The 23,766-nt window shown below is 39.7% G+C and overlaps 1 protein-coding gene across 7 annotated transcripts in view; it reads right to left on the bottom strand.

Moving 5' to 3' along the window:
* CDC42SE2 (CDC42 small effector 2) overlaps window positions 1-22,094 on the bottom strand; it is a 113,782-nt gene extending 91,688 nt beyond the window's left edge. For 4 of the 7 annotated variants that reach the window (XM_067731660.1, XM_067731659.1, XM_067731662.1 and 1 more), the window contains exons 1-2: window positions 21,939-22,094; window positions 5,736-5,834 (exon numbers count right to left, since the gene is read on the bottom strand). The gene's annotated coding sequence lies outside the window, so the exon portion shown is untranslated. The remainder of the gene's footprint in view (window positions 1-5,735; window positions 5,835-21,938) is intronic. The other 3 variants (XM_067731661.1, XM_067731664.1, XM_067731666.1) reach the window with 2 other exon arrangements.
* Window positions 22,095-23,766: the final 1,672 nt, after the last annotated feature.

The following is a 23,766-nucleotide window of genomic DNA, read 5'->3' as shown; positions in this document are numbered from 1 at the left end:
CTGAGGACAGTCTCAGAGACCTCTGGGACAACATTAAATGCACCAACATTCGAATTATAGGGGTTCCAGAAGAAGAAGAGAAAAAGAAAGGGACTGAGAAAATATTTGAAGAGATTATAGTTGAAAACTTCCCTAATATGGAAAAGGAAATAGTTAATCAAGTCCAGGAAGCACAGAGAGTCCCATACAGGATAAATCCAAGGAGAAATATGCCAAGACACATATTAATCAAACTGTCAAAAATTAAATACAAAGAAAACATATTAAAAGCAGCAAGGGAAAAACAACACACAAGGGAATCCCCATAAGGTTAACAGCTGATCTTTCAGCAGAAACTCTGCAAGCCAGAAGGGACTGGCAGGACATATTGAAAGTGTTGAAGGAGAAAAACCTGCAACCAAGATTACTCTACCCAGCAAGGATCTCATTCAGATTTGATGGAGAAATTAAAACCTTTACAGACAAGCAAAAGCTGAGAGAGTTCAGCACCAACAAACCAGCTCTACAACAACTGCTAAAGGAATTTCTCTAGGCAAGAAACACAAAAGAACGAAAAGACCTACAATCACAAACCCCAAACAATTAAGAAAATGGGAATGGGAACACACATATTGATAACTACCTTAAATGTAAATGGACCAAATGCTCCCACCTAAAGACACAGATTGGCTGAATGGATACAAAAACAAGACCCATATATTTGCTGTCTACAAGAGACCCACTTCAGACCTAGAGACACATACACACTGAAAGTAAGGGGATGGAAAAAGGTATTTCATGCAAATGGAAACCAAAAGAAAGCTGGAGTAGCAATTCTCATATCAGACAAAATAGACTTTAAAAGAAAGACTTTTAGAAGAGACAAAGAAGGACATTACATAATGATTAAGGGATCGATCCAAGAAGAAGATATAACAATTGTAAATATTTATGCACCCAACACAGGAGCACCTCAATACATAAGGCAAATACTGACAGCCATAAAAGGGGAAATCGACAGTAACACATTCACAGTAGGGGACTTTAACACCCCACTTTCACCAATGGACAGATCATCCAAAATGAAAATAAATAAGGAAACACAAGCTTTAAATGATACATTAAACAAGATGGACTTCATTGATATTTATAGGACATTCCATCCAAAAACAACAGAATACACATTTTTCTCAAGTGCTCATGGAACACTCTCCAGGATAGATCATATCTTGGGTCACAAATCAAGCCTTGGTAAATTTAAGAAAATTGAAATTGTATCAAGTATCTTTTCCGACCACAACGCTATGAGACTAGATATCAATTACAGGAAAAGACCTGTAAAAAATACAAACACATGGAGGCTAAGCAATACACTACTTAATAACAAAGTGATCACTGAAGAAATCAAAGAGGAAATCAAAAAATACCTAGAAACAAATGACAATGGAGACACGACGACCCAAAACCTATGGATGCAGCAAAAGCAGTTCTAAGAGGGAAGATTATAGCAATACAATCCTACCTTAAGAAACAGGAAACATCTCGAATAAACAACCTAACCTTGCACCTAAAGCAATTAGAGAAAGAAGAACAAAAACACCCCAAAGTTAGCAGAAGGAAAGAAATCATAAAAATCATATCAGAAATAAATGAAAAAGAAATGAAGGAAACAATAGCAAAGATCAATAAAACTAAAACCTGGTTCTTTGAAAGGATAAACAAAATTGATAAACCATTAGCCAGACTCATCAAGAAAAAAAGGGAGAAGACTCAAATCAATACAATTAGAAATGAAAAAGGAGTAGTAACAACTAACACTGCAGAAATACAAAAGATCATGAGAGATTACTACAAGCAACTCTATGCCAATAAAATGGACAAATTCTTAGAAATGCACAACCTGCCAAGACTGAATCAGGAAGAAATAGAAAATATGAACAGACCAATCACAAGCACTGAAATTGAAACTGTGATTAAAAATCTTCCAAGAAGCAAAAGCCCAGGACCAGATGGCTTCACAGGCGAATTCTATCAAACATTTAGAGAAGAGCTATCACCTATCCTTCTCAAACTCTTCCAAAATATAGCAGAGGGAGGAACACTCCCAAACTCATTCTACGAGGCCACCATCAATCCTGATACCAAAACCAGACAAGGATGTCACAAAGAAAGAAAACTACAGGCCAATATCACTGATGAACATAGATGCAAAAATCCTCAACAAAATACTAGCAAACAGAATCCAACAGCACATTAAACATATCATACACCATGATCAAGTGGGGTTTATTCCAGGAATGCAAGGATTCTTCAATATACGCAAATCAATCAACGTGATACACCATATTAACAAACTGAAGGAGAAAAACCATATGATCATCTCAATAGATGCAGAAAAAGATTTTGACAAAATTCAACACCCATTTATGATACAAACCCTGCAGAAAGTAGGCAAAGAGCGTACTTTCCTCAACATAATAGAGGCCATATATGACAAACCCACAGCCAACATCGTCCTCAATGGTGAAAAACTGAAAGCATTTCCACTAAGATCAGGAACAAGACAAGGTTGCCCACTCTCACCACTCTTATTCAACATAGTTTTGGAAGTTTTAGCCACAGCTATCAGAGAAGAAAAGGAAATAAAAGGAATCCAAATCGGAAAAGAAGAAGTAAAGCCGTCACTGTTTGCAGATGACATGATACTATACATAGAGAATCCTAAAGATGCTACCAGAAAACTACTAGAGTTAATCAATGAATTTGGTAAAGTAGCAGGATACAAAATTAATGCACAGAAATCTCTGGCATTCCTATACACTAATGATGAAAAATCTGAAAGTGAAATCAAGAAAACACTCCCATTTACCACTGCAACAAAAAGAATAAAATATTTAGGAATAAACCTACCTAAGGAGACAAAAGACCTGTATGCAGAAAATTATAAGACACTGATGAAAGAAATTAAAGATGATAACAAATACATGGAGAGATATACCATGTTCTTGGATTGGAAGAATCAACATTGTGAAAATGACTCTACTACCCAAAGCAATCTACAGATTCAATGCAATCCCTATCAAACTACCACTGGCATTTTTCACAGAACTAGAACAAAAAATTTCACAATTTGTATGGAAACACAAAAGACCCCGAATAGTCAAAGCAATCTTGAGAACAAAAAACGGAGCTGGAGGAATCAGGCTTCCTGACTTCAGACTATACTACAAAGCTACAGTAATCAAGACAGTATGGTACTGGCACAAAAACAGAAATATAGATCAATGGAACAGGATAGAAAGCCCAGAGATAAACCCACGCACGTTTGGACACCTTATCTTTGATAAAGAAGGCAGGAATGTACAGTGGAGAAAGGACAGCCTCTTCAATAAGTGGTGCTGGGAAAACTGGACAGCTACATGTAAAAGTATGAGATTAGATCACTCTCTAACACCATACACAAAAATAAGCTCAAAGTGGATTAAAGACCTAAATGTAAGGCCAGAAACTATAAAACTCTTAGAGGAAAACATAGGCAGGACACTCTATGACATAAATCACAGCAAGGTCCTTTTTGACCCACCTCCTAGAGAAATGGAAATAAAAACAAAAGTAAACAAATGGGACCTAATAAAACTTAAAAGCTTTTGCGCAGCAATGGAAACCATAAAGAAGACCAAAAGACAACCCTCAGAATGGGAGAAAATATTTGCAAATGAAGCAACTGACAAAGGATTAATCTCCAAAATTTATAAGCAGCTCATGCAGCTTAATAACAAAAAAACAAACAACCCAATCCAAAAATGGGCAGAAGACCTAAATAGACATTTCTCCAAAGAAGGTATACAGACTGCCAACAAACACATGAAAGAATGCTCAACATCACTAATCATTAGAGAAATGCAAATCAAAACTACAATGAGATATCATCTCACACCAGTCAGAATGGCCATCATCAAAAAATCTAGAAACAATAAATGCTGGAGAGTGTGTGGAGAAAAGGCAACCCTCGTACACTGTTGGTGGGAATGTAAATGGATACAGCCACTGTGGAGAACAGTATGGAGGTTCCTTAAAAAACTACAAATAGAACTACCATATGACCCAGCAATCCCACTACTGGGCATATACCCTGAGAAAACCATAATTCAAAAAGAGTCATGTACCGAAATGTTCATTGCAGCTCTATTTACAATAGCCCAGAGATGGAAACAACCTAAATGTCCATCATCAGATGAATGGATAAAGAAAATGTGGCACATATATACAATGGAATATTACTCAGCCATAAAAAGAAATGAAATTGAGCTATTTGTAATGAGGTGGATAGACCTAGAGTCTGTCATACAGAGTGAAGTAAGTCAGAAAGAGAGAGACAAATACCGTATGCTAACACATATATATGGAATTTAAGAAAAAAAAATGTCATGAAAAACCTAGGGGTTAAACAGGAATAAAGACACAGACTTACTAGAGAATGGACTTGAGGCTATGGGGAGGGGGAAGGGTAAACGGTGACAAAGCGAGAGAGAGGCATGGACATATATACACTACCAAACGTAAGGTAGATAGCTAGTGGGAAGCAGCCGCATAGCACAGGGAGATCAGCTCCATGCTTTGTGACCGCCTGGAGGGGTGGGATAGGGAGGGTGGGAGGGAGGGAGACGCAAGCGGGAAGAGATATGGGAACATATGTATATATATATAACTGATTCATTTTGTTGTGAAGCTGAAACTAACATACCATTGTAAAGCAATTATACTCCAATAAAGATGTTAAAATAACAAAAAATAAAAATAAAAAATAAAAAAAAATAAAAATACAGAACAGACAGCAGAAGAAGAACTACAACCCTGCAGCCTGTGGAACAAAAACCATATTCAGACAGACAAGATGAAAAGGCAGAGAACTATGTACCAGATGAAGGAACAAGATAAAACCCCAGAAAAACAACTAAATGAAGTGGAAACAGGCAACCCTCCAGAAAAAGAATTCAGAATAATGATAGTGAAGATGATCCAGGACCTCGGAAAAAGAATGGAGGTAAAGATCAAGAAGATGCAAGAAACGTTTAACAAAGATCTAGAAGAATAAAAGAACAAACAAACGGAGATGGGGACTTCCCTGGTGGGGCAGTGCTTAAGAACCCGCCTGCCAACGCAGGGGACACGGGTTGAAGCCCTAGTCTGGGAAGATCCCACATGCTGCAGAGCAACTAAGCCCGTGTGCCACAACTACTGAGCCTGAGGTCTAGATCCCATGAGCCACAATGACTGAGCCCTCATGACACAACTACTGAAGCCTGCGCGCCTAGAGCCCGTACTCCACAACAAAGAGAAGCCACCGCAATGAGAAGCCCATGCACCGCAATGAAGAATAGCCCCCACTCGCCACAACTAGAGAAAGCCCGCACTCAGCAACAAAGACCCGACACAGACAAAAATAAATAAATAAATTTATAAAAAAAAAAAAAACACAGAGATGAACAATAACTGAAATGAAAACTACACTAGAAGGAAACAACAGCAGAATAACTCAGGCAGAAGAGTGGATAAGTGACCTGGAAGACAGAATGATGGAATTCACTGCCGCAGAACAGAATAAAGAAAAAAGAATGAAAAGAAATGAAGACAGGCTAACAGACCTCTGGGACAACGTTAAATGCAACAACATTCACATTACAGGGGTCCCAGAAGGAGAAGAGAGAGAAAAAGGACCTGAGAAAATATTTGAATAGATTGCAGTCAAAACTTACCTAACATGGGAAAGGAAATAGCCACCAAAGTCCAGGAAGTGCAGAGTCCCAGGCAGGAGAAACCAAAGGAGAAACACGTCGAGACACAAGGTAATCAAACTGACAAAAATAAACACAAAGAAAAATTACTGAAAGCAACCAGGCAAAAATGACAAATAACATACAAGGGAACTCCCATAAGGTTAACAGATGATTTCTCAGCAGAATCTCTACAAGGCAGAAGGGAGTGGCCCGATATATTTAAAGCGATGAAAGGGAAGAACCTACAACCAAGATTACTCTACCCTGCAAGGATCTCATTCAGATTCGATGGAGAAATCAAAAGCTTTACAGACAAGCAAAAGCTAAGAGAATATAGCACCACCAAACCAGCTCTACAACAAATGCTAAAAGAACTTCTCCAAATGGGAAACACAAGAGAAGAAAAGGACCAACAAAAATAAACCCAAAACAATTAAGAAAATGGTAAAAGGAACACACATATCGATAATTACCTTAACTGTGAATGGATTAAATGCTCCAACCAAAAGACACAGGCTCGCTGAATGGATACAAAAACAAGACCCATATATATGCTATCTACAAGAAACCCACTTCACACCTAGGGACACATACACACTGAAAGTGAGTGGATGGAAAAAGATATTCCATGCAAATGGAAATCAAAAGAAAGCTGGAGTAGCTATACTCATATCAGATAAAACAGACTTTAAAATAAAGAATGTTAAAAGAGACAAGGGAGGACACTATATAATGATCAAGGGATCAATCCAAGAAGAAAATATAACAATTATATATACATATGCACCCAACATAGGAGCACCTCAATACATAAGGCAACTGCTAACAGCTATAAAAGAGTAAATCGACAGTAACACAATAATAGTGGGGGACTTTAACACCTCACTTACACCAATGGACAGATCCTCCAAAATGAAAATAAATAAGGAAACAAAAGCTTAAAATGACACAACAGACCAGACAGATTTAGCTGATATTTATAGGACGTTCCATCCAAAAACATCAGATTACACTTTCTTCTCAAGTGCGAATGGAACATTCTCCAGGACAGATCGTATCTTGGGTGACAAATTAAGCCTTAGTAAATTTAAGAAAATTAAAATCGTATCAAGCATTTTTTCTGACCACAACACTATGAAATTAGAAATGAACTGCAGGGGAAAAAAACGTAAAAAACACAAACACATGGAGGCTAAACAATACATTACTAAATAACCAAGAGATCACTGAAGAAATCAAAGAGGAAATCAAAAAATACCTAGAGACAAATGACAATGAAAACAAGAAGATCCAAAACCTATGGAATGCAGCAAAAGCAGTTCTAAGAGGGAAGTTTATAGCTATACAAGCCTACCTCAAGAAAGAAGAAAAATCTCAAATAAACAATCTAACCTTACACCTAAAGGAATTAGAGAAAGAAGAACAAACAAAACCCAAAATTAGCAGAAGGAAAGAAATCATAAAGATCAGAGCAGAAATAAATGAAATAGAAACAAAGGAAACAATAGCAAAGATCAATAAAACTAAAAGCTGGTTCTTTGAGAAGATAAACAAAATTAATAAAACCATTAGCCAGACTCATCAAGAGGGAGAGGACTCAAATCAATAAAATTGGAAATGAAAAAGGAGAAGTTACACCAGACATTGCAGAAATACAAAGCATCCTAAGAGACTACTACAGGCAACTCTATGCCAATAAAATGGACAACCTGGAAGAAATGGACAAATTCTTAGAAAGGTATCACCTTCCAAGACTGAACCAGGAAGAAACAGAAAATATGAACAGACCAATCATAAGTAATGAAATTAAAACTGTGCTTAAAAATCTGCCAACATGGGCTTCCCTGCTGGTGCAGGGGTTGAGAGTCCACCTGCCGATGCACGGGACACGGGTTCGTGCCCTGGTCCAGGAGGATCCCACATGCCGTGGAACAGCTGGTCCCGTAGGCCACGGCGGCTGAGCCTGCCCGTCCGGAGCCTGTGCTCCACAACAAGAGAGGCCGCGACAGTGAGAGGCCTGCGCGTTGTGATGAAGAGTGGCCCCCACTCGCTGCAACTGGAGAAAGCCCTTGCACAGAAACGAAGACCCAACACAGCCAAAAATAAATATTAATTAATTTTTTAAAGAAATGGTCCACATCAAAAAAATCTTTAAAAAAAAAAAGGACACTACAATATGAGTCCACCTGGGTTACATATATTTCCAGTTGCCTGACTGCAATTCACTTTTAAGCTAATTGTCCCAAATGACTTGCAGAGATATTTTCAAACAATATGGCACAGTAAAAAGGAAAAACAGTTATTAACACCTTCTACAGGCCAAGTACTTAATGTGTGCTTCATAACAAACCTATTACCCTCAGTTAATCTAAAAAGAAAATAAAAGTCACCAAGGGTAAGATCCTGCCATACAGCAGATACACAGCAAAATTAGGGATCAACTAAGGTGCACCTAATTCTAAAGTCCACATTCTTTCTACCACTTTACAGTGCTTCCGAAGCTCACTGACTCTGAATGTCAGACAAGACTCTGAATGTCAGACAAGACTCTGAATACTAGTTCTGCCATTTACAATGTGACTATTTCTAAGCTTCTTTAGTGTGTATGTACCATTTTTACAAAAACAGAGTCATTATTCAAAAAATAAATATAAAAATGGGAAGCTTAAAAATTCACTGTAGGGCTTCCCTGGTGGCGCAGTGGTTGAGAGTCCGCCTGCCGATGCAGGGGACACGGGTTCGTGCCCCGGTCTGGGAAGATCCCACATGCCGCGGAGCAGCGGGGCCTATGAGCCATGGCCACTGAGCCTGCGCGTCCGGAGCCTGTGCTCCACAATGGGAGAGGCCACAACGGTGAGAGGCCCGCGTATCGCAAAAAAAAAAAAAAAAAAAAAAAATTCACTGTAAAATTAAACTGTTCTTAAAAATACCAGTTCTTTAAAGAGCAAGATGTATGGAATAATTCTAAACACTTTTCTTGAATTTATATCAAGATTCACTACACCTTCCAACAAGCAGAAGCTCTTGCATATCCATTTACAAACATGTGATCACTCGGTGAAAAACATTTTTTAGGGGCTGACTGCCAGTCTCCACTTTAGCCAAACGAATGCATCATTTCTCAGTAGAAAAAAGCCACATCAACTATATTGCTTTTTATTCTCCTGTACCACATAAGAAATGTTTTCAGCAATATATGCACCAGCCAGGAAGTAGCCCTGCGGGTAACAGAAATGGCTACTTTAGCTACCTACCTAAGAGATGACTGCAGGACCTGGTGAGCAAGCAGTAATACACAGAACAGGACAAGGTCAAGAATAAAAACAAAGCAAGAAATCGTTTACCCTAGGTAACGGATAGCACTGTGGTCAAGGAAAAGTCAGTTAAATTACACATCTGTTACAGGACCCTTGATTAGCTTAAAAAACTGCTACTTTAAGACCCAAACATCTGCTTGACAAGATTAGGACTGATTTCCAAAGGATACTAAACACCAGTAACAATTCCACAAGGATTTTCAAATTCATGAAACAAAAATCAACTCAAATATTAAAACAAGAATTCTTACACTAAAATTTTCTTTTTCCAAGAACTCCCACACTCTTCATATAAAAAGGGCAGCATTATCTAATAAAACTAACATAATTTAGATAGATGGAGCCGTTCAATAAAATACATTTTTCTTTTAAAATTATTTTAATATTAAAGCATCAATAGGACTTGGGGCAGACCAAAAAATAGGAACTTACCTATAGCCCCCTAATGTACTCTAGGGCTATTATTAAAATAATTCTACTGTACACAGAATCATGTACTGTTTTCCTTAGCGGGTATAATACAATCAGGCTATTGTACAATAGTAAGAGTGTTCTTAAGAAAAAAATTACTGCTGAAGTTAATTCTTGTCGAGGTAACTTTCCACATTCTACTCTCCATAAACACCACTGTTTTTAATCACAACTTTACTTACAGCTTTACCGTGTTATCAACAAAATTTCCACTTTGTAAGATCCTTTCAAACTGAAATAATAAAAAGTAATGCTTTTATGATCACAGTATTTGGTAAAGTGAGATGTTGTAGAATAGTATGTGTACTAAGATCTTGCTTTTGTGGAAAAAATATTCACTGATTTATCTGGAAGGGCACATCAAAAATTACTAGTGGTTATCTTAGGGTTATGGAAGTGCTTTTCTTCTTTAGTTTATATGTGTATTCTGATGTTCTGCATTAAACACAACTTATTTTTTAGTGCTTGTGCATAAGACACAGGACAATCTGAGTTAAAGAAACCTGTGTGCCATATTTTATTCAATATTACCAATTCAAATTCACATACTCAGAGTTAACATGATGCAAATGTTGCTCAAGAAATGTTAGTGAAATCTCCTCAGCCAACAAGGTTCAGTTTTTAAACAATAAATTCCCTCAGACAGGAAAATAGTGCTTCTAAGAAAGAAGTAACTTCATGTCTGTTTTTAAAACTGAGTTGTAAGGGTGGAAAATGGCTTGGAATGCCCAGGTGACCATAGATAGGGAAGCCCATAGGGAAAAACTAATGATACCAACACTTGAGAAATAAGACAAATCATTTCATTGATTTGGAGATACTGATTCACAGAAGAAATCACTGAGCAGCCAGTAAATAATCAGATAATAAGTAAACACTTAAAGAATGATAATGGCCAAAGGAAAAAAAGAAAAAGCCAAGAAAAAACTGAACACACATGTATCTAGGTAAATCATTCTGAAAGGCATATTTTAAAAAATTATCTAACAATTTATAACTCAAATTGAATCAGCTCTGGTTTCTTCACCAGAAAAAGAACATCTGTCAATGGGCTTAGCACTTAATTGCAGAGCCAAGAACACCCCTAAAGATGTCTCAAGCAGATGTGTCTGCTTTGAAATGAACTAGTTAAAAATTCGATATACCGCTAAGCAATTAATATACAAACATATAAACAATCTTTACGTATTAAATCAATCTAGAAAAATTAGGTAAAGCACTGAGGTAATTTTATTGACTCCTACGAAGAAATTATCTTTAAACCGAAATAAGTAACTCCACTAAGTTAAACCATAAGAAATTGCCAATATTCAAGCATTTTTTAATCTGTAAAAGCAGCAATTTTATATGGTCCCACTCTGTGGTCTGGCGATCAATATTTAACCACCACCTCTCTGGGAAAAAGGCCCTGGTTTGTAGCTTTTGCCAATTCCCATGTTGTAAACAGTCCCACTGTAGCCAGTTTCAAGCTGTCAACATGCCATCAACTGAATGTGGAGCTGGAGAGATGCACACAATCAATTCACCAGCTCCAACACACCACTGGTTCCACCTAACAGTCTGATCTCATCCTTTCTATAACAAGCTTTCGCCCGAATTATCCAGTTTCCTACTTACGCTGTTAAGAAAGCAAAACAGCAGTGGGGGGCGGGGGCTATTTTAAACTGAGTGGTAAAGAAATGAGTCGATATTTAAGCTGAGATCTGAAAGATAAGAGGCCAACCTTCCTAAGATCTGGGGAAGACTCTTTCAGACAGAGGAAACGACGAGTGTAAAAGCCTTAATAGGGCAAGAACAAGCATGGCATGTTTGAGAAAATGAATGATAATGTGGCTAGAACTTAGTGAGCAAAGATGAAATACTCCTGAGAGGCTGTCAGGGCCATATCGTATACACAGAGTGTGAGACTGTATTTTCTGGATGAGTATAGTTTGTATTTTACTGAGTGGATTTAGTTTGTATTTTACCCTGAGTGGATTGGAAACAATTTCATATAGTAGTCTGATAAATGTTAAATGAATGTTAAAGCATTATTTTAATGACCCTTTATGAGACTTAAGTCAAAGCCTATTAATTTTATTAACTTTTCTCAATATAATCACTCTGGTTACTTCACAATCTATGTAGAACATTATGAAATTAAGGAAGTGTAAGTATGATAGGCCTCAAACTATGAATATAGCTGAAATAAGTGTAGTGGCAGGACCACACATCAGTTCAGAAATATTATCTTATTAATCCAAGATAGTTATTTCATACGTGAAATGCTAACATATGAATTCAGGTAGGTCAATATCAAATTCTAATGAAGATGACCTAATTAGTCTACAAAGTGTAGAACGATAAATTCAATACTGTAGGAAAGCATTTGCTTGCATGTCATCTGAAACGACACTACACAGTATGCAAGTAAACTTTTAAAAAGCTATAATAGGGGCTTCCCTGGTGGCGCAGTGGTTGAGAGTCCGCCTGCCGATGCAGGGGACACGGGTTAATGCCCTGGTCCAGGAGGATCCCGCATGCCGTGGAGCGGCTGGGCCCGTGAGCCATGGCCGCTGAGCCTGCACGTCTGGAGCCTGTGCTCCACAACGGGAGAGGCCACAACAGTGAGAGGCCCGCGTACCACAAAAAAATAAATAAATAAATAAAAATAATAGCCGTAAGTTTTCATATTAAAAACTATATTTTAATTTCATATTTTAACGTGAAAGAAAAATAAAATATCAAGTCTGATTTATAGATGTTATTGTTTAGGAGTTATAGTAACAAGCATATACATTAACTTATATTTGCATATTATAAAAACTGTGAAGATACAAACAAATACATACATGTCCACACCTCTGTGATTGTGAAAATTAAGTCCACATTATGGCCACATAAAAGTCCATCAGACAAGACGATCAAGATATAAATTACTACATATTATACAAAAACAGGGAAGGGACTTCCCTGGTGGTCCAGTGGTGAAGAATCCGCCTTCCAACGCAGGGGATGCGGGTTCGATCCCTGGCTGGGGAACTAAGATCCCACACGCCATGGCACAACTAAGCCCACGTGCCACAACTACTGAGCTTGCACACCTCAACGGGAGAGCCAGCGTGCCTACACGAGCACACACACTCTGGAGCCTGCGCCACAGCTACAGAGAGAAAAATCGACACGCCACAACTAGAGAGAAGCCTGCTTGCCACAATGACGATCCCAAGCCACAATGAAAGATCCTGCATGCTGCAACTAAGACCTGATGCAGCCCAAAAAAAAAAAAAAAAAGAAAAAAAATTTTAAATGTCATTTAAAAAAAACAGGGAAATGTTTAGACTGGTTTATGGAGAATAATTTATGCTTGCACATAAAAAATTATTCATTCAGGAACTTCTAAGCCACCTATTTCAATAATTTATTTAAAGGATATCTTTCAACCAACACGAAATGAGACCTATAACTCAGAAAAAAAAAGAATTAAAAAATCTTGTCTCAGCAGAATGAAATACTTAAAGTCTACATATTATTAATTTCTCTTGCACTTGCATTTCCTACCTAAATACCAGTTAAGCTTAAGTTTAAATATATTCCATTTTTTTCATTTAAGAGCACAAATATGCATACAATAAATATTACTCAATAGACTTGTATACATTAATGTAGCTAGCTGCTACTTTACCACAGAACTACAATAATTGTGCTGATATAGGCCCCCCTCTCTTTTGAGGGGGGAATAAACAGGCAGTGCAGTACTGAAAGGACAAGGTACAGTAACAAATTTTTGTACCCCAAACATCCCTCCCTCAAACTATGAGATTTCTGTTTGAGCGTTCTACAAAAAAACAAGAAATGCTAAGAATATCACCAGGTAAACTACTTTCTTGGTAATGGCAACTGCTTTTCTTTTTTTTTTTTTTTGCAGTACGCAGGCCTCTCACTGTTGTAGCCTCTCCCGTTGCAGAGCACAGGCTCTGGACGCGCAGGCTCAGCGGCCATGGCTCACAGGCCCAGCCGCTCCACGGCATGCGGGATCTTCCCAGACCGGGGCACGAACCCGTGTCCCCTGCATCGGCAGGCGGACTCTCAACCACTGCGCCACCAGGGAAGCCCAACTGCTTTTCTTTAATGAAAGGAGTTTGGCAATTGAAAAGCAATTAAGTTTTGGTTTTGAATCTCATTTGAACCCATACCCCTGATAAAAAAAAAATGTAAGTGCAGTCCAACTTGTAGTGTCTACACCCATGTAAATCAACAAGACTTAGAATTCAAGAAACAAAGCCTAAAGAGAAATGTGGGGCAAGCCAAAAAAAAAAAATTTTTTTAAGTGGCACCCTACTTCCAAATCAGGCTTTCCTTTTCTTTATTCCATTTACCTTACCTCTCTTCATTCCTTTCTCACCTCCGCTGTCCTTTACCATTTTTCTGTGTATTCTCACTTTCTATACACAAAAATTGATCTCAAACTTACCATTTTCTCTTGTATCTAAATTTGTTTTTACTTCTTATGGGACTATATGGTTTTAGGTGAAATACTTTTAACTGAAATACTTTTAGTTAGAAAAACATACACATAAGCTGTTATCAAAGACATGAATAACAAGCAGACATTCATTTGGCAAATGTGAGCAACCACCATGTGCAGAATACTGGGGATTTTGAAGTGAAAACAACAAAGCTCTTTCCCTAAGGACATTAAAGCAAGACTGCACCCAGCAGGTCCAAGGTACATGCCTGGTATGGGATAAGCCAAGGAGAAACGAGTAGGACATGTAATCAGAGAGGCCAGCCACACAGATGATGGAGGGCCTCCTGGTAGGCACTGTTATATTCTGGCATTTACTCGAAATGATACGAAAAACCACCAAAGAGTTTTGAACATAGGAGTAAAATAATCAGACTTTCATTTCAAAACGACTGTCCTGGTTGCTGTGTTGAGAACAGAGAAGAGCAGAAGCAAGATGGAGACCAGAAAGGAGATGACTAAAATAACAACAGGCAAGAGAGGATGGCTGCACAGCGGGGTGGGGGGGGTGGGCCGTTGAAGACAGCAGGCTGTGGTCATATTTATTCTTAAAGTAGATTTTAAGGTAAATAAAAGACATACTTTCATGATACATTTTTTTGAATTACATGTGAATGTGTGAGAAACAGGAATCAAGAGTGTCTATAAGGTTACAGTCAGAAAAAAATAAAGATGGAGTTGACATTTAATAAAATGAGGCAAACTGGAATAGGAACAATCCCTGGGGTGGGGGAAGGAGGAAGGAGGATGAGGAGTTCAGTGCTGACAGGTTAAATTTGGGATGTCTAATTGAAAATGTTGACTAGGCAGCTGGGTATATAAGTCTGAAGGTTAGGAAAGAGATCCAGGAGAGAGATAACATTTTTAGCTTGAAATATATGATAATTCTAGCTAGAGGATAGGATGAGCTCACAGGAGACTATGTATAAACACAGAAGAGGTCTAAACATAGAGCTCAGGACACTGTCTTATTTTTCAGAAGTTGGGACAACAAAAAGGAACCAGCAAAAGAAACTGAAAATAAGCAGAAGTGCCCCAGAAACAAAGGAAAGAAAGGTTTCAAAGAAAAGAAAATTACCAACCACTTCAAATGCTTCTGCTGCTACATCCAGTGAGATTAGGATTGAGAACTGGCTGGGGAATTTGTCACCAAGGAGGTCACTAGTAAGCAATCTCACAAGAGCTGTTAATGTAGCATGGAGGAGGAAAAAAAACAACTGCAGTGGATCCAAGACAGAGAGGGAGTACTGGTGACCACAAATAACAACTCTTGAAGAACAGTAGCTGAAGAAAAATGTGCTATTGGGATAGGTTTGCTTGTTTTGAAAGATGGGAGGTACTTCCCTGATGGTGCAATGGTAAAGAACCCACCTTCCAATGCAGGGGATGCAGGTTCAACCCCTGGTCAGGGAACTAAGATCCCACCTGCCAGGGGGCAACTAAGCCCACGCACCACAACTACTGAGCTCATGCGCCTCAACTAGAGCCCTCTTGCCACAAACTACACCCACTAGAGCCCACACCCTGGAACCTGCACATCACGACTAAAGAAGAGAAAACCCGCACGCCACAACTGGAGAGAAGCCCACATGTCACGATGAGCCCATGCGCCACAACAAAAGATCCCGCATGCCACAACTAAGACCTGATGCAGCCAATAAATAAATAAATATTTTAAAAAATAAAGATGGGAGATATTTCAGCATATCTATATGCTGATAGGAATAATCCAATACAAATGGGAAACACTGATGAGACAGCTCATTGGCAGGCAGGAGAATGGGATAAATCCTGAGGCAAAGCAAAGTCCCTGACAGGAGGGGGACAGAACCAGGGGTGAGAGAGGTGATGGTCACAGCACAGTAGGAAATGCATAGAGTCTGCGTACAGATGCGAGGAGACATACAAAAGTTTTCTCCTGATTGCTTTCATTTTTAATATACAGGAAACAAGGTCATCAGCAGAAAATGAAGAAAAGAGGCACTAGAGGTTTGAGGAGAGGTGTAAAATTGTCAGGGGACTGGCAGAGTGATTCAACCAGGGACTGATTGATACTATGATTAAAGGACTGTGGACAGCACGAAGGACACTCCTTGGCCAACACGAAAGGAGAACAGGTCAGCACAGGTATGTCTTCCTCAATTCACGCTCAACTGCCAGGTATCGGCTGGACTAGATGGAGAACTGGATTCGGGGGGTTGGTGGTTACCAAGTAAGTACATGAAGGGAGAGGTGCTAAAAGAGAACTGATGCTTTATAAAAGGAAGAAATTTTAACAGTGGACTATGGATTCAAAGCAGGATAAATAATTAAGTGAGGAAATGGAGGAAGGAGGGGTTGGGATGCTAAAAAAGGGAGTAGCAGCAACGGACTGTACAACAGGTCCCAGACACAGAAGTAGAGTTCAAGTGGGGGTGCTTGACATTAGGAACTGGAAAGATAGGAAACTGAAACCCCGATGGAACGCTTGAAACTGTGTTCTGTGAAATAATCTTAATAAAGTACAGGCAGGTCTGGTTTAAATGTAACAGAACTACCTTAAAGAGTAAAGCAAAACCTCTCCCAGGCACAGTGAGCCTGCAAATGAGTGCAACTAGAAGCCTAAAGGACTGGAGAAGAAGAATTATATCACAGGAATTATAGCTGGAGGTTCCCAGACATGGAATCCCCAAGAAAACCATTTCCAGCACTCCTCCAGAGTCAGCTTTAAACAACCTGTCCAACTCAGAAGGCACAGCTGCCAGATCACAATAGGAGGAGCCACATTAAAACCATACCTTTTCCCCCAATCCTCTTTCCCCACTGAACTGGACCGTGGACAGGTGAATCTGACAGCATACTAAAGAGGAGCTGGCAAAGTAAAAAAGAGAAGCCTCTCAGGACTCTTCCTCCAAAGCAGGCTTCTTGCTCTGAAGCAGTTCTGAACTACCAAAAAAAAGTTCTATATTGTGTAAGAGTTTGAACACATTATTATTCTGAACTGCACCTTCTAATGACTAAAATAAGCCTATTACTGACAAATGAGCATAAGACTTTTTACCCCTAAAATTAACTAGAAAAGTTATCTGGTCTTCCTAAGAGCTGGAAAGTCAGGGAAAGACAATGTACAGGGAGGCTTTGAAGGTACACTGAGAGAAAGAAAGCTGTTTTCTGCTTAAACCCTTATCAAATCCCATCCATTTCAGTTCCACAAATATCCATGGGCTCCCACTATCTATTAGGTGCTAAATATACACAATGCTGAATATACAAAAAATTCATTTTTGCTTTATTGAGCAAAAAAGTGAAAGTAGATTAAGTCGAATGAAACAAAATGATTTTGGTTTAGTACGAGATGCTTACAAAATTCAATCCTAAAGATTTAATAAGAAATCTTAGTTTTCTCCTTTTCTTGGAATTGTTTTCGTATTTTTCTAACTTTGTGAATTACAAGCTTAAACACATTTAAAATCAATACTTATTTGTTAATAAATTATAATAGACTAAAAAAAAGTCTTACCATGAATTTCTAAGTGAGTAAGCCACAAGATGGAAATAGTGCTCATCATTCAGTCATTTTCAAACACACCTAAATTTAACATGGAGTTATCTAATGCTTTCTAGGAAAAAGAGGGAGTTTGTTTTACTATAATCCATTTTGACTAAAATAGGTTTGCAGGTATTTAATGGTGTCATGATAAAGACAACTCATTACCAAATTTTTTGGCTTTCAGTTCAAAAACTCCCTTTGGATGGGGTCCCAGAGCAGTTTCAGCTAAGTCTTCCTCTGTTCATTATTTGTTAGTATTATAGAAAGGTTCAAGTATACTTAAGCTTTGAACTGAGGCAGAATGCATAAAGTTAATAATTAATAAGTTAAATTCCAAGTTTTTCCAGGTAGTATGAAAAAAAATCAGAATAAATGCCCTCACCTAACTATTAAGGGTAAGTACATGTGTCCCTCTAAGACAGATCTAAAACTTTATTTATTAACATTTAACATTCAATAAATGTTAAAATATTACTTTCATGAGAACTGAGATTAAGAACACTGAAACAGATGAAAACTAATATGCATCTGCAACTGAGAGAAAAGTCTTAGGAAGCCTTAACAAAATAACCCAGACTCATCCTAAAGCAGATGAGAAATCTAAACACTTTCATGATAAAGAGAGATAACTGGGACATAAAAACATAATAGAAACCTATCTTACTGAATAAATGTGAGAAGTCAGTTTAAAGCATTTTACAACTGTTAATTAATAGTCTTTCACAATCTATACAGACAATATGGGCACAGCTACAATATGTCAGACCAGTATCATTCTTAATCACTTTATTAATTACATCTGATAAAGGTCACGCTTTCTAAATTATTCTAAAGGATATTACAACAAAAAAAGACAACCAGCCCCAACAATAAACACACATACCCTGATGAAGAAAGCATAAACACACTCTGAATATTCCAACAATTATAAAATGGAATGATCCTCGAATTTATTCAGCCTTAAAACATTATGAACTACTCCAAGGTAGGAATAATGCCTTGAAAACACGTTATTTTTTTTAAAGTACAAAAAATAAAGAAGTCAAAAAAATAAATAAAGAAGTCATTACAGGTTCTAATTTCTTGGAAAAATTACTTTAACATGTGTTGACGCTGCTGACTGTCAAAAACCCTGATGAAATTCTTACCCAAATAAAATATGCCAAGCACTTTTTATTCAACATAAGGCTTACACTGTTCTAATCATCACTATTACATTTGTTACTAGGTTTCTCATCAACAGGCTACAAGGAACACACAGGTGTACGCTATCAAGTCACTCTTCCTACAAGAAATATATATTTAAAGAAAAACTATCACAACTCTCTACCACTAAGATTTAAGGGATTACTTTCCTTATTCATAGGAACCATAAAAAACTATTAGTAAGTGTAAAAATCTTTTTTTTAAATGACATTTTGCAGTTTATTTTTATTTTATTTATCTTTGGCTGTATTGGGTCTTCGTTGCTGCACGCAGGCTTTCTCTAGTTTCGAGGAGCGGGGGGCTACTCTTCGTTGTGGTGTGTGGGCTTCTCATTGCAGCGGCTTCTTTTGCTGCGGAGCCCGGTCTCTAGGGCGCAGGCTTCAGTAGCTGTGGTATGTGGGCTCAGTAGTTGTGGCTCCCGGGCTCTAGAGTGCAGGCTCAGTAGTTGTGGCGCACAGGCTTAGTTGCTCCGCAGCATGTGGGATCTTCCCGGACCATGGCTCAAACCCATGTGCCCTGAATCGGCAGGCAGATTCTTAACCACTGCACCACCCAGGAAGCCCTAAAAATCTTAAAGTTCTATTTGAATGCACATATCATCTTCAACAATGCATAAGCAGTTAACAGGTCAAAAGTGTCCACCTAAATTCAAAAGTTAGGGGCTTCCCTGGTGACGCAGTGGTTAGGAATCCACCTGCCAATGCAGGGGACACAGGTTCAAGCCCTGGTCTGGGAAGATCCCACATGCCGTGGAGCAACTAAGCCTGTGCGCCACAACTACTGAGGCCGCGTGCCACAACTACTGAAGCCCACGTGCCTAGAGCCTGTGCTCCGCAACAAGAGAAGCCATGACAATGAGAAGCCCGTGCACTGCAATGAAGAGTAGCCCCCACTTGCCACAACTAGAGAAAGCCCGTGAGCAGCAACAAAGACCCAACGCAGCCAAAAATAAATAAATAAATTTATATATTCAAAAGTTATCTGTAAAAAAATTATTAATCTATCAATACATTTTCCTGTAATGATCAAGACTGACTTTGGAGCGCATTAATTTGGACTTCTGAAGAATTCAAATAAGTACTTTTTATCATATGTAAATAAGATAAAAACAGACAACACAACCTTACGTTCAGAATTAATAAGTGCAATACTACAAATCATCCTCTTTTACTGTTTACTAAAACAGTTTTACCAGTTTTAATACTAGAGGTAAAATTCAGATATAGAACTACAAATCACTACTAACAGTTCTTCACTTCTCAGTACTATCAAGTCAATACGCCATTTGTAAATGATGAATAAAAGGTCAAAATAAAATTTCTGAAAAGGTGCTTTATTTAAAAACACTTCTTATAGAAAAGGAATCCACTGTTTCTCTTAGGCGATTTTTAACAACAGAACATGTTGTACAGCAAAGATTATTTACAGAAAACAGAACATTACTTTTCAATAAATACACTGTACCAAAAACATCTAATACGGGAGAGAGAATAAAAATACTAGTTTGTTAAACTTCTTCCTCTCTTCATTTAAAAAAACAGATTTTATTAAACTGACAATATGAAAACGTAACCCAATGATCTTAGCCCTATAAAGTTACTTATTAACCTTTAAATAGACTGTTATGGATCTACACTTCCTGCTGTTCACCTGCCATCCTTCCCAATTTTAAATAGGCACTAGGGGTATAAGACAGTCTGTCCTTGCAACATCCATAATGAGGAAAGAACTTCACGCTCAGGCTAAGAAAAAGATAATTGTGGGTTTTGTTTGCCCCTAGGAAATCAGCAGCCAGCACAGGTGCCAGCATATAATAGGTGCTTAATGAATATCTGCTGAGTAAGTGGTGAGGTTTAATTATATTACTGCAACATTAGCTTTCCTTTTTCCCTTAAAGTTCCCCCTTGCTCAAAAAGCAACTCAAGACCATGCCAGAGTCCCTCAAAAGCACATAAACTTCTTTATTCATAATGAAATGGAAAGCAGGGTCTCAACCAAACAGAATAGAAGCACCTCTTCTTTATCTTCTCCATTCTTTCAAAAGAAAATTAGATCAATATGGTTGATTTTTAGGAAACATCAAAATGTCTACCAACTTTCCTCAAAATGATTAATTTCAAATGCATTTTCTATGCTCCTAATATTGAAAATAACTGATTTTTCAACAGTATGTGTATGTTGCGTGAAAACAAAAAACAAGCATATAAGCCAAAATAACGTGTTTGCCAATTTTTTCCTTTAACTTGAATCAAGAGAGTATGTGCCTAAATTGTACTAGATATGAGATCAGCTTTCTCTGACGTTTCAAGATTCATTTTTTCATTCAAGTATTTTATTGAGCATCTACTTACTATACGTCAGGCCCTTTAACAAAACGTTAATTTTGTAAACTGAACATTAGCATCAAATTCCCCTTCAAAAGCTTATCACTCAAAATAAGAGCAGCTAAAGAGGAATCTCAGTGTTGTTTCATGTACACATTAAGTCAGCCCATCGAGGCTCCTCTTCACCTATTAATGCGGCATCACCGAGCCGCTAACTACCACACCCGTTACCAAAAATCACAACTAAAGCAGCAAGCGCTGGGTAAAACAACCTGTAAGAGTAGGACGAGTTCCTCCTCCGAGGTGGTCAGGGCTTTCTCTCCGGGGCCCAAAGTACCGCGGTGAGACCCGCGTGCGGAACGCGCCGGACGCCCCAGGCAAGAGTCCGGCTCCCGAGCCGGCGGTCCCCGCCCCTCCGAAACTCACCTGGAGGACCCGGGCCCTCTCCGCCTGCCCCTCGCGCCACCCTCCCGACTTTCAGACCTGCAAAGTTGGGGGGGAGGGGGCTCTTCATTTCCATTTTACAACGGGGGGGCGGTTGGCTCTCTCAGCCGCCCGCCTGTCTTGAATCCGGAACAGAGTATGTAACCATTTCCCAGAAGGAATGGAAGGAAAACCAAAGGCAGGGTCCGCATGAGGACCTCGCCCAGACCTGAAAATGGAGCCGCAGGCTCAGCCCACAGCCCGCAGCGCGCAGCGGGCAGGGCAGGGCCGCACTCGCCCTGAAGCCCTAGGTGGCGGGGGTTAGGGGCTTCGGGCCCCCGCCCAAGGGGCCCCGAGAGCAAGGTGGGAGGCCCAGAGCGCGACCCCGGCGGGAGATGCACTCACCGTAGCCTTTGTCTCCGCCGCTCGCTCCTGCCGCGGCCGCTCTCGGGGCCGGCTCCGCGGCTGCTGTCCCCCCACGCCCGCAGCTGCGCTCCCCAGCGCGCTCGCCGCTTCCTGGCCCCTCCCTCCACGCCCTGGCTCGCGCGCAGGCGGGGCAAGAGGCGGCGCGCGCTCCGGGAGCAGCGGGAGGGCCGCGCCGCCGCACAGCTGCCCCCACGCCGGCCCCGCCCCGTACCCTGCCTTGGGGGTGGACTCTGTTCCGCACCTCAGCGACGCGCACTGCCCGCGAGCTCCGCGGGCTAGAAACCCCTTCCCCGGCGAGAAGAGGGCAGAGAGCTGGGGTAGGAGTCCGCGCGGGAAAGAACGCGCCGGAAGATGGCGATCGGGGCTGGGTGGGAACGTTCGGGAGCCCCTCCCCACTCTCAGCCCGGCAGCCGGCAGCAAGACCTCGCGCCCCCTCCCCAGACGGCGCCTGCGCTGGAAGTGGGAACGCTCCCAGGCGGGCTAGGGTCGTGGCTGAGCCTTAGGACCAGCTGTCTCTCAGTAGTAGTTGAGAGATAGATGCCCTGAAATCACCAAACCACCCTCCCCCGTTTTTTAAATGGAAACGTCAGAATTGTTGAATCCGTCATTACCTGGCTTAAGGCCGAGAACACCCACATGGCATTTGAAATGTGTGAAATTACTCGTCTACTGGATCTCTGAGCCCTTACCTGTATATTTTATATATCCCAGAAATCAGAAACACTTAAGAGTCCGCTTATCTAGCAGTAGAGCCTCCACCAAAATACCTACCATACTTGGAATATAATATAGTACGTCTTCCCCGTCTTGATTGATTATATGAGTGCAACATTAGTTTTCTTTTCCCGCTAAATTTAGAGTTAGGTCTCCCTTGCTCAAAAAGCAACTCAAAACCATGCCACAGTCCTTCTAGTTAGTTACTCAGGTCAAAAACTTGGAGTCATCCTTGGCTCCTCTCATTCTCTCCTCTTCACCTCCATTCTGTCAAGCATGTCTGTTGGTTGCGCCCTCAAAATAAACCAGAATCAGACCACTTCTCCCCTGAATCACTTTTCATCTGCTCTGGCCTCGAGTATACTTCGGTGGCCTACTAAATGGTCTACCTGCCCACCATTAACGCAGTCTATTATCAAAACAACAATCAGAATATCCTCCTACAAAAAAAGTCAGCTCCTGTCTCATCTGGTCAAAATCTTCCATTGCCTCCCCATTTCCTAAACTGTAAAAGCTAAGGTCCTTAGAATCTGTCATACGGAATGAAGTAAGTCAGAAAGAGAAAAACAAATACCTTACGCTAACACATATATATGGAATCTAAAAAAAAAAAAAAAAAAATGGTTCTGAGGAACGTAGGGGCAGGACAGGAATAAAGATGCAGACATAGAGAATGGACTTGAGGACACGGGGAGGGGGAAGGGTAAGCTGGGACAAAGTGAGAGAGTGGCATTAACATATATACACTACCAAATGTAAAATAGATAGCTAGTGGGAAGCAGCCGCATAGCACAGGGAGATCAGCTCGGTGCTTTGTGACCACCTAGAAGGGTGGGATAGGGAGACGCAAGAGGGAGGGGATATGGGGATATATGTATATGTATAGCTGATTCACTTTGTTGTACAGCAGCAACTAACACACCCTTGTAAAGCAATTATACTCCAGTAAAGATGTTAAAAAAAAAAAAAAAAAAAGGTCTTCACGGTTTCTACAAAGCCCTTGGATTTGCCTTTTGCTTTACTCCCTGACTCCAGTTGCTTGTATATTCCAGACAGGGACTTTGTGAGAGTTTTTTCTCTGCCGGTAACATTC

This window comes from Pseudorca crassidens, chromosome 3 (assembly GCF_039906515.1).
Source record: "Pseudorca crassidens isolate mPseCra1 chromosome 3, mPseCra1.hap1, whole genome shotgun sequence".
Classification (NCBI taxonomy): domain Eukaryota; kingdom Metazoa; phylum Chordata; class Mammalia; order Artiodactyla; family Delphinidae; genus Pseudorca; species Pseudorca crassidens.
This window is presented reverse-complemented; position numbering and strand designations above follow the sequence as displayed.